Source organism: Erythrolamprus reginae, chromosome 3, assembly GCF_031021105.1.
Source record: "Erythrolamprus reginae isolate rEryReg1 chromosome 3, rEryReg1.hap1, whole genome shotgun sequence".
Lineage (NCBI taxonomy): Eukaryota > Metazoa > Chordata > Lepidosauria > Squamata > Dipsadidae > Erythrolamprus > Erythrolamprus reginae.
In genome coordinates, this window is record NC_091952.1 from 107,023,101 (window position 1) to 107,037,122 (window position 14,022).

Genomic DNA, 14,022 nt, shown 5'->3' on the forward strand with positions numbered 1-14,022 from the left:
GAGGATCTGGTCCATGTGGGTAGGTTTGTGATAGATGCAGGTTTCCAGTCCCCCATTGTCTAGTCTCCTTATGTCAATGTCAAGGAATAAGAGTCTATTGTCTGTTTCCTCTTCGTGTGTGAATTTGATCCCAGACAATATGTTATTGACTAGATGGTGTGTTTCTTCAATTTGGTAACATTTGATAATGACAACAGTGTTATCAATGTAGCACGTCCAGAATTTTGGTTGGACGCTGGGTACTGCTATGGATTCAAGTCACTGCGTGACTGCTTCCACTATTATACCTGGGCGATCTCATTGGGTACCTTGTTCTTGCTTATAGATTTTCCAATTGAACTTGAAGTATGCTTTGAGGCAAAGATCCAGAAGTTTTATGAGGGTTTCTGTGGACATGGAGTGTTCTGTAGTGGCATCACATCATTTATTGAGTAGGTTGAGTCATTGACCAGAAATCTGAGTTTCTCCTGCAGAGTTTTTGCTAGTTTGTACATCAATGTGCCTGGTAGAGATACAATTGGGTATAAGAGGAGCCCATCACTGACTATTTTGAGGACTCTATAGAACCTGGGTGTGGAGGAATCTTGTGGTTGCATGTGCTTTATCTGTAGTGCTATTAACTGTTTTTCTTTTTTCTTAAGATGCCTTTTATTTTGTTCTCTAGCTGTTTTGTTGGATCATTGTAGACTATTTGGTAGATGTTTGTATAATTTAGATGGTTTTCAGCTTTGTCCATTACTACTATCAGTCTGCCTTTGTCTGCCAGTAGGATGACGATTCTTTCACTTGTTTCAGTGACTTTAGTGCTCTCTTCTCCTTTTGGCTAAGTGTTTTGTTTTGTCTATTATGTTGCACATTTGGGGATGATTTTTTGTCTAATGTCGTCTTCTGTTTCTTGGTCCAGGTGGTACATTTTTAGAATGGATAGAATCAGGTTTGTTTGTATGTTTGTTTATCTTTATCTCAAACCAGATGCAGCACCTCTGCTATTATATTGTTCCTCATCTCTATTTTCCAGTTGGAGGAATAGATATAGGTAGATGAGAGAATAGAAAGAAGAGGTATGATAAGGTAGATGAGTATACACGTGAAATTTGCAGATGACAGTAAACTGACATGAATAGCCAACATTCCAGAATATGGATTTAAGATACAAAAGGATCTTGAATATTGAGTTCTATCTAACAAAAGAAAATTTAATGATTCTACATTTAGGCAAGAAAAACAAAATGCACAGGTATAGTATATGTGGTATATGGCTCAATAGTAATAATTGTGAGAGGGATCTTGAAGTCCTAGTAGACAATCCTAAGACAACTAAGGGGCGTATATAAGCACACTAGTGTGCCTTCCGTCCCCTGTCCTATAGTCTCTCCTATATCTCATAGTTCTTCTCTACTATATCCTCTATAACCTTCATTGTGTATTATTGTGTATTGGACAAAATAAATAAAAATAAATAAATAAACAAATAAATAAATAAACTAGACACAAGAGCAGTTTTTTCCCCATCACTCTATTAGAATGCCATCACTCTACTAAACAAATAATTCCCTCAACACTGTCAAACGTTTTACTAAGTTTGCACTTCTATTTCTACTAGTTTTTTCTCATCCTTCCTATCGCCCTTTTCCTCTCACTTAGGACTGTATGACTGTAACTTGTTGCTTGTATCCTAAGATTTTTATTAATATTGATTGTTTCTTCATTGCTTATTTGACCCCTATGACAATCATTAAGAGTTGTAATAATAATAATAATAATAATAATAATAATAATAATAATAATAATTATTATTATTATTATTATTATTATTATTATTATTATTATTATTATTATTATTTATTGGATTTGTATGCCACCCCTCTCCGCAGACTCGGGGCGGCTAACAACAATAATAAACACAACATGTACAATCCAATAATACCACATGATTCTTGACAAATCTATATTTTCTTTTATGTACACTGAGAGCATATGCACCAAGACAAATTCCTTGTGTGTCCAATCACACTTGGCCAATAAAAAAATTCTATTCTATTCTATTCTATTCTATTCTATGATTATGTGAATTGTTAATACCAAATTATAATGCATTAAGATCACACCTGGATGATTGCATCCAGTTGTGGTTTCCATGATGTAAAAAAGATGTTGAGACTCTAGAAAAGACTAACAAAGATGATTAGGAGAGTGGAGGCTAAAACATATAAAGAACTGTTGCTAGAATTGAGTATGTCTAGTTTAATGAGAAGGACTAGAGTTGACATGAGAGCAGCATTCCAATATCTATGAGATTGCCACAAAGGAGAAGGAGTCAATCTGTTTTCCAAAGCACCTGAAGGCACGACAAGAAGCAATGCATGGAAACTAATCAAGGGGAGAAGCAAGGTAGAACTAAGGAGACATTTTCTGACAATTAGAACAATTAATTAGTGGGATGTCTTGCCTCCAGAAGTTGTGGATGCTTCAACACTGGAACTTTTTAGGAAGAAGTTGGAAAACCATTGTCTGATGTAGCATAATCCCTACCCACCTACTCATCATGTCAAGAGACAGGGCCATAAGTGAGCGACCCATCACTCAATCCCTAACACTGCCTATTTTTCTAGCCATATTTTGGACTACTTTTCTCTGGTTTGCACAGTAGGCTGCTAGACAAAAGATAGGTTGCTTCTGCCAGAGGCTATAAGGTTAAAAGCATAATAAGAAGGTTTTTAAATTAGGCCTGCTTGTGCACATACTCTGTCAAAAAGCTTTCGCGGAGATTTACATACAATGACACACTGCAAACGTATATACAGTTTAGAATCCACTTGCCAAAGGCAAAGAGGAATTGTTATCAAGAAGCAATTGCTTTCCTAGTTTCTATTGCTTTTCTCTCTCATATACAACAACAACTGGAACCCTGCAAAGAACATATAGTGAGGAAAAACATAAACGACTTTGTTCTATTCAGCATTTCCCCCCAATAACACTCATTGTTGTAAATAGATGTGATGATGTGGCAACTAAACAGAATTTATTCATAGCCTTTAAATCATCTTTATGCAGCAATGGAGAAACTCCTTCAGATAGCGTGGTCTGATCATCTTCACAAAGGAGTGACATTTTTCTAGGCAAATGCTGAGCAAAAAAATATTGCAGGACAGTTTTACTTGTGCCCAACACAAACTACATGGCTACTTGTGTTACGATAGCAAGAATAAAGAAGAAATAGCTGGGAAGGCATTTCTGGTATTTTCTTAAATTAAATAGATCATGAAACTCCTAGGAAAAAATAAAAAAAATATGTTAAGAAGAAAAAAGTTGCTCTGGAGTTAAGCAAGTTGGACATAGAAGCAAATGTTTTCAGGCTTCAGAAGTACTTTAAAAATAATTAGTTCAACAACTTTGTTAGTTGTATTGTTATCAATGAGAGTTCCTTGGTGCTCTCTGAGCTTGCTTGTTTTCTTCACTACCCAAACTAGGTAATATCATCAGTATTGATATGTCAATGTTACATTATATATGACTCTTATTAATGCATATTTGTGGGTGGGTGGGTGTTTTTCCTTTTCTTGCACCTTTGATCTCTTTATAACCTTACTTTCTGTTAACATGTTCAGTTTTATCTTCTGTTTTAAATATTTTAATAAAATTTATACATTAAAAAAGGTACAAACAGACAGAAGCAGGCAATGGCATCAGAAGCAAAGAGATGTGCCTTCTCCATTGTCAATTCCTTGCCTAGGAGCCCACATAACCTGGAACCATCAATTAAAACATAGGAAGTTGGTTTCAACTAAGTCAAATCATACATCCTACTAGGACTGTGATGGCAAACCTATGGCACTTGTGCCAGAGGTGACACACAGCTTGCCGTCGCCCCAGCTCAGCCAACTGGTTGTTAGGTTTTTCAACATGTCCACATGCACTGGTCAGCTGGTTGCTGGGTTTCTAGTGCCCTGGCATGCATGCATATGCACGCCTTCCAGTTTGGATACTCTGTGCCTAAAAGATTTGCCATCACTGTTGTCACATATTGACACTGTGATTCTCTAACTTAATCTTCCTTATCCTAACATTCTCCTGGAATTCAATTCTCTCCATACTTTTCATATTGCCTGGGAATTCTGGGAGCTGAAATAGCTCTATTAGGAAAAGCTCAGGAAAGCTTTTCTGGCTATTTTCAGAAGCTCTAATATAGATTATGTAAATCCAAATCATATGAGCCCCATCACTACACTTAAACTCTTACATGCCAACTCACTGTTTTCAGGAGGACTCTTCCAGGGCTTATATGAGTTCTACCATATCTGATATTTAACAAAAATGACAACAAAGTTGTTGTGATATCTTAGAACATAAAACAGAACAACAGGATTGAAAGAAACCTTGGAGATCTTCTACTGCAAACCCCTGCTTAAGCAGCCCCTACTGTTGGAATACATGTTAGAATGTATTTTGTGTTGCAACAACTACTGAATTATTCGACCAGTACGGTGGCAGTGTGTAGTTTGCATCTATGGTTAAAAACTATGATTTCCTTTGTTCTGAGGAGACTTTTTCCTGTCACTGATGAAACCGTTAAGCAGCAAGGTCCATGGTTCCAGTGCATTCTACATTTATTTGATCTATATGGCTGAGTAACCATCCTCTGCTACTAATCTGTATGGCTATAGAAGAAGAATAGAAGAATAGAATTTTTATTGGCCAAGTGTGATTGGACACACAAGGAATTTGTCTTGATGCATAAGCTCTCAGCGTACATAAAATAAAATATACATTTGTCAAGAATCATGTGGTACAACACTTAATGATTGTCATAGGGGTCAAATAAGCAATGAAGAAGCAATATTAATAAAAATCTTAGGATATAAGCAACAAGTTACAGTCATACAGTCAACATGGGAGGAAATGGGTGAAAGGAATGATGAGAAAAACTAGAAGAATAGAAGTGCAGATTTAGTAGAACGTCTGACAGTGTTGAGGGAATTATTATAGAATAATCCTCTGATACAATTTCTAACAGGATATGGATCCAGCTTCAGCCCAGCTTCAATCCAGTACCCAGTATCAACCCAGAGATTAACCCAGCTTCAATTCAGAGATGAACCCAGTATAAACTCAGATTAGAGGAGAAATATAAAAATCTGAAATATATATAAACAAAATGCTGAAATAAATATAAAGGAAGCAGTATGTTCCCTCCCATATTTGTGACTTGACAGAAAAACATTTAATCTTACCCCTGGCTCAGCTGATAAGGGAGAAGAACTTGTGGTTTAGAGGATAAAGGCACTGTCTAAAAAGGCAAGCAGCCCAAGTCCTAATCCTAGAAGGGTATGGCTAGCTGATGAAAGCTAAATAGCTTGAAATAGATCTACACTAGCTTCCCTTTATTTCTTTATCAGTTCTTTGTAAATTTGAAAGTGTGTGTGTGTGTGTGTGTAACTGCTAAAAGGTTGCAAAAGGTGCATGAAAAAGCTAACCTCAGCAATAAACTGTATTTGATTAGAAAGCTATGCCAAATCGAGCTGATGTAAGATCAGGATATGCAGAATCACATAAGGAACACCTTGGAAATGGTTGAATGCCTGAGAGATATAGGAGAATAAATAAAATATTTTCACATCGCAGCACTGTCATTTAGTGGTTTGCCAGAAGTTATGAAATGCTAGTCACAGTGCCTGATGCCCATCCAGATGATGAGCTAATATTGGAATATGTTAAGGGCAAGTTTATAGAGGAATATAAATATAAAGCAGAAAGCATTAATAGTAACAGTGCTTTTATTTATGCTTCTATCATAGAGTCTGCTTTAAAGATTAAAAATAGGAATAAAAACAGTTACATAAAGCAAGAACCATGAATGCTTTGTGTGCAAGAAAAAGGGTGATTTAAAAGCAGACTGCAGAAGGCAAGCTAGAATGCAAAAATTACAAAAAGCCAAAAGTGTGAAGAAAGAAATTGATTTTTCTTCAGACAATGAACATGTTTTCAATCCAAACGTTGTACCTCATCTTTGAAAGTAAGGTGTGTGGATTCAGGAGCTATGAGTCACATGACAAATGACAGAAATTTCTTTATTCACCTTGACAGAATAAAACATTAAAAAATCACCACAGCTAGTGGGCAAATAATTATAATCAGATGGAATAGGAGATTATTCTATTTACCAGAGTATCACCAGAAAGATTCTTGTAAAAAATGTACTACTACAAAAATTAATCTTTTATCAGTGAAGAAACTTACAAAACAGGGCAATATAGTCACCTCCAAAGGGACAGCTGTTTTATCACAAAACAAAATCTTACTTGCAAAGGCTAAAATTATAGATAAAGTATATCAAATGAACTGCAATCAAGTAGTTAATACTGTAAGGAGGAAACACATTCAGATTGCATCCACACATGGCACAGATGATAAAGGGGACAGATGTCCTGATATAATAAAGGAATTTAATAAGAAAGAGTATCAAAGTGCAATAAAAGAAGAAACTAAGCCATGGGAGATTTCATTCAGGAGATCCACCAGAGGTAATAAAGCTGTCCCAGCGAAACGGCTGCCCTATGTTGCTTGCAAAGCATTAAAACCCAGAGATGGTAAGGAAAATTCAAAAGCGAGTGCAGTCACCACCCTGGCCCACCAGTCCAGCTGAAGCCAAAGCCACAGTCTTAGCAGCTCCAATGCCAGCCATTCAGAAAGCCAAGACTGAAGCTGCAGCAGCAACACCAGCTCTGTGGACAGCCAGGAAAGCAAAAAGAAGAAGGGCAAGAAGAATCATAAGAAACAGGAAACAGAACTGAGAGCAAAAATGGAACTGTTATAAAGAATAGTTATTCAACGGGGTTGTTGGAATATATGTTAGAATGCATTTTGTACTGCAACAACTACAGAATTATTCAGCCAGTAGATGGCAGTGTACAGTTTGCATCTATGGTTATAACCAATGTGGAATAAGTCTTTTTACAAAGCTCAAAGTCTACTGAACAGTAGTGCTAACTACCCTGTTGTATGCCAGTGAGACTTGGACTGTATGCAGGAGACGTGCTAGGCAATTGAACCACTTCCACATGACCTGCTGCCGTAGAATTCTGAGGATCCAGTGGCAGGATAAGTGCCTGACACTGAGATGCTCTCCAGAGCAGGCCTGCCATCAATTCCCACCCTGCTGATGAAAGCCCATATACACTGGGCAGGCCATGTTGCTAGGATGCCACACCATTGCATCCTTAAACAGCTCCTCTATGTGTTAATTAAAAGCGATCACATGGGGGACAAAAGAAGTTTAAGTTTAAGTTTAAGTTTAATCAGATTTGTATGCCGCCCCTCTCCGCAGACTTGGGGCGGCTCACAGCAATAGCAATACAATGTAAGACAAATCCAATATTTAAATTAATTTAAAAAACACCACAAATTAAAACCAATCATACACACTAGCGTACCATGCATAAATTTTATAAGCCTAGGGGGAGGGAACATGTCAATTCCCCCATGCCTGACGACAGAAGCAATACAAAGACACATTGAAAGCCTCTTTCAAGTCCCTCAATATCAACACCACCTCCTGGGAAATCCTAGCACAAGATCGACCAACATGGCACATGCTGATCCACCAAGGCTGCCAGACATTGGAGGCGAGAAGAACATTCATAGCAGAAGAGAAGCAAGCACTCTGCAAAGCCAGAGTTGCAAATGCTGTGACAATGGTGCCCACACATGTATGCCCAACATGTGGCAGAACATTTCATACCTATATAGGCCTTACCAGCCACTTGTGGATACACCGCATACAACTCATTAGACGTCAAGGTCCTCTTCGAACACGATGGAAAAACATCATCATCATCATGGCTCCTTTATGTTCTGAGTAGAGTTTTCCTGTGACAAAGCAGGAAATATAAGCAACAAAGCTGTACATGGCATATCTGATTTGATCTGTATGGCTATGTAATCATTTTCTGCTACCAATCTGTATGGCTGTAGAATAATCCTCTGCTACCATTTTTATAGAATTAAACAGAGTTTCTAACACCTAGATTCTGTGTAAAGACTTTCCTGGATACAGCAAAAATCTTTGCTCTCCGAAGATTCCTTTCTGCCAGGGGAAGGAAACGACAAACCATTTGCACACATATGGGCCAGAGTTTGCACATCTGTGTCTGGATTCATGGAAGCATCAACACAGAGGAACTGTGAGCAGCTGGTCTTCCTGGTGCTGCCCCCTTGGACTGCCTCTGATAGGTACATGACAAACTACATCTAAAAGTAAAACCTTATGGCATTTTGGACACCTGCACAAATGGATAACTGAGTTTCTGTCAAACAGGCCACAAGTGATCAAAATAGGAACCACTTTACTCTGCAGTGTTTCCCAAGGCAGGATTTTAGGCCCAACTCTCTCTTTTTTCTTTACATAAATGATAATATAAAAAGCAACTGTGTCCTCTTTGCAGATGATATAAAACTATTGAACACCACTGTTCAATACTACTACCCTTCAAAAAGAGCTTGTCAAAGTATTAGAATGGCAAAGCAAATGGCAACTTCAAATCTCAATCAACAAATGCTCAGTCTTACATATTAGCAAAAATAATAAGAACAGAAAATGCAAACCAGATGATCACGACCATGTTGATGATTCTCACTCAGTAAAGTACCTTGGAGTACTCATCTCTAATGATCTAAGTGCCAGAGCCCACTGCAACAGCATTAAGAGTGGTTAACCTAATCTTGCTTAGCTTCTTCTCTGGTAATATTGTATTTTTAACCCAAGCATATAAAAATTTCCTAATCACTGGCCATATGAAAATCCTCACTATCGGGAAGAGTACAGTCTGCTACTCACTTTTTTACTTCCCAAAACTGGTGTGGTTGTTGGGGGCTCAGATCTGCCATGTCAAAATGACACGACAAACTGCATTCATGCTGGGTTTAGGAAGGATTTCCTTGTTCCAGCAGGCAGTAATTTTAACAAACTTGGGCAAAAGGAGTGAAGCTCTGGAAAGTAACTTAGCAGCAACTGAAAGAGAAGAGCCACAGTCACTTAAAATAATATTGCCAAAAAGCTAAAGGCTAAAAAACTTAAAAGTGAGAGTGAAAGTGAAAATAAAGAAAAACTACAAAAGAGCTAAGAGAAAAACAAAAACTATTTTGCAGCAAGAGAAAATAGACTGAGAAAGGATAATTTAAATATGAAGAAGGACAGGGGACTGGGAAGAACATGAAAATGAAAGACAAAGTGGAAATATTAGGGGAACGGAAAGTTTATGGAACATGTCACAAAAGGAAGTGTTGGATTAAGGAGATTCATGCTAGAAAAAAGGACAGCATTTGGGCAACTCGGAGACTAAGACTTAATTGAAATTGGAGAGGAGCTAGAAAGCTGAACCTGAATGATTAAGCAGATAAATGGATAGAGGCAGAGGGGACTCTGAAGATGATAGTATAAAGATTATTGGAAGTTTTTGAGAGCAAAAACTCAAACAGCAGAATTGCCAAACTTTCAGTATCAACTTGACTGTCCCATTGTAAATGAAGATTATTGGAACTTTTTTTCTTTGAACTCTGTGGTTTGAGCTTAATAAGAGCTTATTATAAGATAATATCTTAAAATGATTATATGTTTTTTTCTGTCAAATCACCTTGGTATACCCAAATATGGGAGGGAGCATATTGCTTCCTTTTTGCCTGTCTTTTTGCTTTCTTTTTATTATCAGCAAAACTATGTTACACACACACACACACACACACACACATACACGTGTGTTTATGTGTGTGTGTGTTTTCTGTCAAATTACCCTGGTATACCCAAATATGGGAGGGAGTATACTGCTTCCTTTTTGCCTCTCCATCCCTTCAGGGGCCATTCAAGCAGTTAATTTTATAGCCAACAAATTATATTCTATATATGTAACATATTTTTGCTGATAATGAAAATGAAAGGAGACTATTTAGTTGATGAGAACTAAATAGCTTGAAATAGATCTATACCAGTCTCCCTTCATTTTCATTATCAGCAAAAATATGTTATACACAGACACACACACATTCTTTTTTATTAGTATCTCTTAATTGTATCTCTATCTTTACCTATTAGCCTTATGATAATAATTTATTAAGGCACAATTATTCAGAATATTAAGATTAAATAAGGAATTCATTTACTAGAATTAAGTTAGCTTAATTAATTTGATGAAATCAAAGAACTGGATGTAGAAAGGAGACATAATTAAGGGTTTTTAGTAATATTATAATATGCTGTATATTGTATATTCTTAGACTGGTTTATAAATATGTAATTTTGGAATGATATACTGTACTGTGCAGAAATAAGGTTGAAAGCTAAAAAGAAATTAGTAGTGGTGTGAAAAGTTGTAAATTGTAATTTGGGAAAGAGTTTATAAAATTTTAGAAGAACAAGACAGAATTCTAAAGGAAATGACAAGTACCACTACCACAACATTGAGAATAGGGGCAAAAGTGATACCTATCCAGATGGGGGCAGTAGCTTTACTGGGATCTCAGAAAACAATAGAAGAAATACTACCCATGGAAAAAACGAATATGAATATAAAGTTGGCCTTCTCCGGGTCCCGTCGACTAAGCAATGTCGTTTGGCAGGACCCAGGAGAAGAGCCTTCTCTGTGGTGGCCCCGACCCTCTGGAACCAGCTCCTCCCAGATATCAGAGTTGCCCCCACCCTCTTGCCTTTCGCAAGCTCCTTAAAACCCACCTTTGTCGTTAGGCATGGGGGAATTGAAATTTCCCTTCCCCCTAGGCTTATAGAATTTATACATGGTATGTTTGTATATATGAGTGGTTTTTTAAATTGGGGTTTTTTTTAGATTGTTTTATAATATTCGATTTGTTTACATTGTCTTTTTATATTGTTGTTAGCCACCCCAAGTCTTCGGAGAGGGGCGGCAAATAAATAAATAAATAAATAAACAAACAAACAAACAAACAAACAAACAAACCTTCCAAACGATGCAATTAATTCTTCAAATAATACAGGAAAGTTTAATGACACTCCAGGGGAGTATGACAAAAGGTTTTGGGGACTTGAGAACTGGCATACAGGACTTAGATAATAAAGTAGGCTTGATTCAAGAGGCAATACAATGAAATGAACAGAAAATACATTGGTGGAATTAAAAGCCAAACAAACTGATAAGAAATTACATCAAATAGATTTTTAAAAAATTGAAGGAATTAAATAAGGATTTAGAAAATTCATTAATCCACCTTGAATTGGATTGAGCCTCCTTTTACTTGAGGTTTCAAAAATGTACTAGAAGTGAAAGACAGAAATCTAGAGCATATGGAACCATATTAAAGGCCATGTGTTGCCCTATGTCAGCTCCAGTGAGCATGTGCATGCTAGACAGCTGATTTTCATCAATTAGATAAAATACTGACTGGCCTAGATGAAAAATTAATAACAAAAAACTATACTTAATTATTAGAATTTGATAAAGCAGAGGATATAGTAAAGGGAGTTATCATAGCCTGGGTAAAAAATATTGGACATATTATACAGTTAGAAGATTGGGGGAAAGTCTGGAATAGAACCTATAAAAAGACTAAATTGGCAAAACATAAAGAGAATCAGTATAAAATATTTTAGTGATGGTATATGGCAAAGATATATCCAAACTTAGAACCAAACTGTTGGAAATGTGGTGAAGAAGAATATACTCCAGAATTATTCCTGTTAGGGATTACTAAAGGGGAATATAAAAAAACCCCAAAACGTACATATACAGTGGTACCTCAAGATACGAACCCCTCGTCTTACGAACAACTCGTGATACGAACCCGAGGTTCAGAAAAATTTTGCCTCTTCTTACAAACTTTTTTCGAGTTCTGCGACTGCTGGGAAGCCGCACGGCTGTTTTAAAAGGTGACAGCCGGGCGGCGGGGCTTCCCAGCAGCCTCCCGAACGCCGGTTCGTAACTCGAAAAAAGTTCGTAAGAAGAGGCAAAATTTTTCTGAACCCCGGGTTCGGTTCGGGAGATTGCTGGGAAGCCCCCCAGCCCGGCTGTCACCTTTTAAAACAGTTGCGTGGCTTCCCAGCTGTCTCCGAACGCTGAACGCGGAAGTTCGGGTTTGGTGTTCGACTTCGGGAGACAGCTGGGAAGCCGCGCGGCTGTTTTAAAAGGTCACAGCCAGGCTGGGGGGCTTCCCAGCAACCTCCTGAACCGAACCCGGGGTTCAGAAAAAATTTGCCTCTTCTTACGAACTTTTTTCGAGTTACGAACCGGCGTTCTGCGACTGCTGGGAAGCTGCGCGGCTGTTTTAAAAGGTGACAGCTGGCCTGGGGGGCTTCTCAGCAACCTCCCGAACCCCGAACTTTTGCTGAACTTCCGGGTTCGGGGTTCGGGAGGTTGCTGGGAAGCCCCCAGGCCGGCTGTCACCTTTTAAAACAGCCACGCGGCTTCCCAGCAGTCGCAGAACGCCGAACGCGGAAGTTTGGGTTTGGTGTTCGGCTTCGGGAGACAGCTGGGAAGCCGTGCGGCTGTTTTAAAAGGTCACAGCCGGGCTGGGGGGCTTCCCAGCAACCTCCCGAACCACAAACTTTTGCCGAACTTCCGGGTTCGGGGTTTGGGAGGTTGCTGGGAAGCCCCCCAGCCTGACTGTCACCTTTTAAAATAGCCACGCGGCTTCCCAGCAGTCGCCGAATGCCGGTTTTTTTGCGGGGGTTTTTTTGGTTGCACGGATTAATTGACTTTACATTGTTTCCTATGGGAAACAATGTTTCATCTTACGAACCTTTCATCTTACGAACCTCCCCCTGGAACCAATTAGATTCGTAAGACAAGGTATGACTGTATTATATTACATATTATAACATCAGCAATGTTAGGAACAAAAAAAATTTACCTTTGAATGCTTGGTAATTAAAAAAATTGATTGTGCCAAAATGGACAGACTAACAATTGAACTGAAAGGACAAATCAATTTGGAATATTATGCAATATGTAAGATATGGTATGATTGGATTGAAAATAGAAAACAAGTTAAGAAGAAATAATTTGTAAAGAGAAGTAATATAATTGGATTTGAATATAGGGATATGTAAATAATATCTATGGAATATATTTAGTTTTGAATGTAATAATATGTAAATAATAGGTAAATGAGCCCAATTATGCATAAATTATGGAAAGGTTGTTGAAAGAGAAAAATACAATGAAATTGCAGCGATGAATAAGGTGACTTTAGAATTTCAGGAGAGGGATGACACAGAATTTTATAAGACATGGAGCAGGTGGTACAATTGATTGAACCAATATATACGTATATATATATAAAACTATAAGATCTCACACGATTCAAAAGAAAAATGAAAAGATATATGCAAGTAATCTTATATACCCTTTAACCTAGAACAAAAAGTAAACAGACATTAACCTACAGTTATAAAAAAATAATACGATTTAGAAATAGAAACATCAAAAACAAATTATTAAAAAGTTCAAAATAGCTTTAGACTGACACAAGCAAGCTGTAATAAACAATTGTCAACAGGATGGTTAATGTTCATGTTAACTGTGAAGTGCTTAAGATTTGACATCGAAGTGTAAATATGAACGTTATTTCTTGCAATTCTTTCTTTTTTCTCTATATGTGTACATTTTCTAAGTTAAGTTTTGTCCTTTTGTAGCTTTTTAATGTAAATATTTAATAAAGATATTTTTAAAAAAAATATTATTATTTTTTAAATTGCTAGACCAATTCTCGAATACAACTCATATATTTGGAACCCACAGTACATATCGGACATTTATACAATTAAGAATGTCGAGAAAAGACATACTATACTCTTCTGTTTGCAACAGAATACCTTATGCCACCATAATTTTTTGAGCCTAGAAAATTTAGAATTACGCTGCCTTTGATCTGACCCACACTAAATTATCTGTCTACTATGTTCTACCTGTCAATGACTACTTCAGCTTCAACTGCAACAATACATGAGCACACAATAGATACAAATTTAATGTAAACCACTCCAGATTCGACTTCAACAGC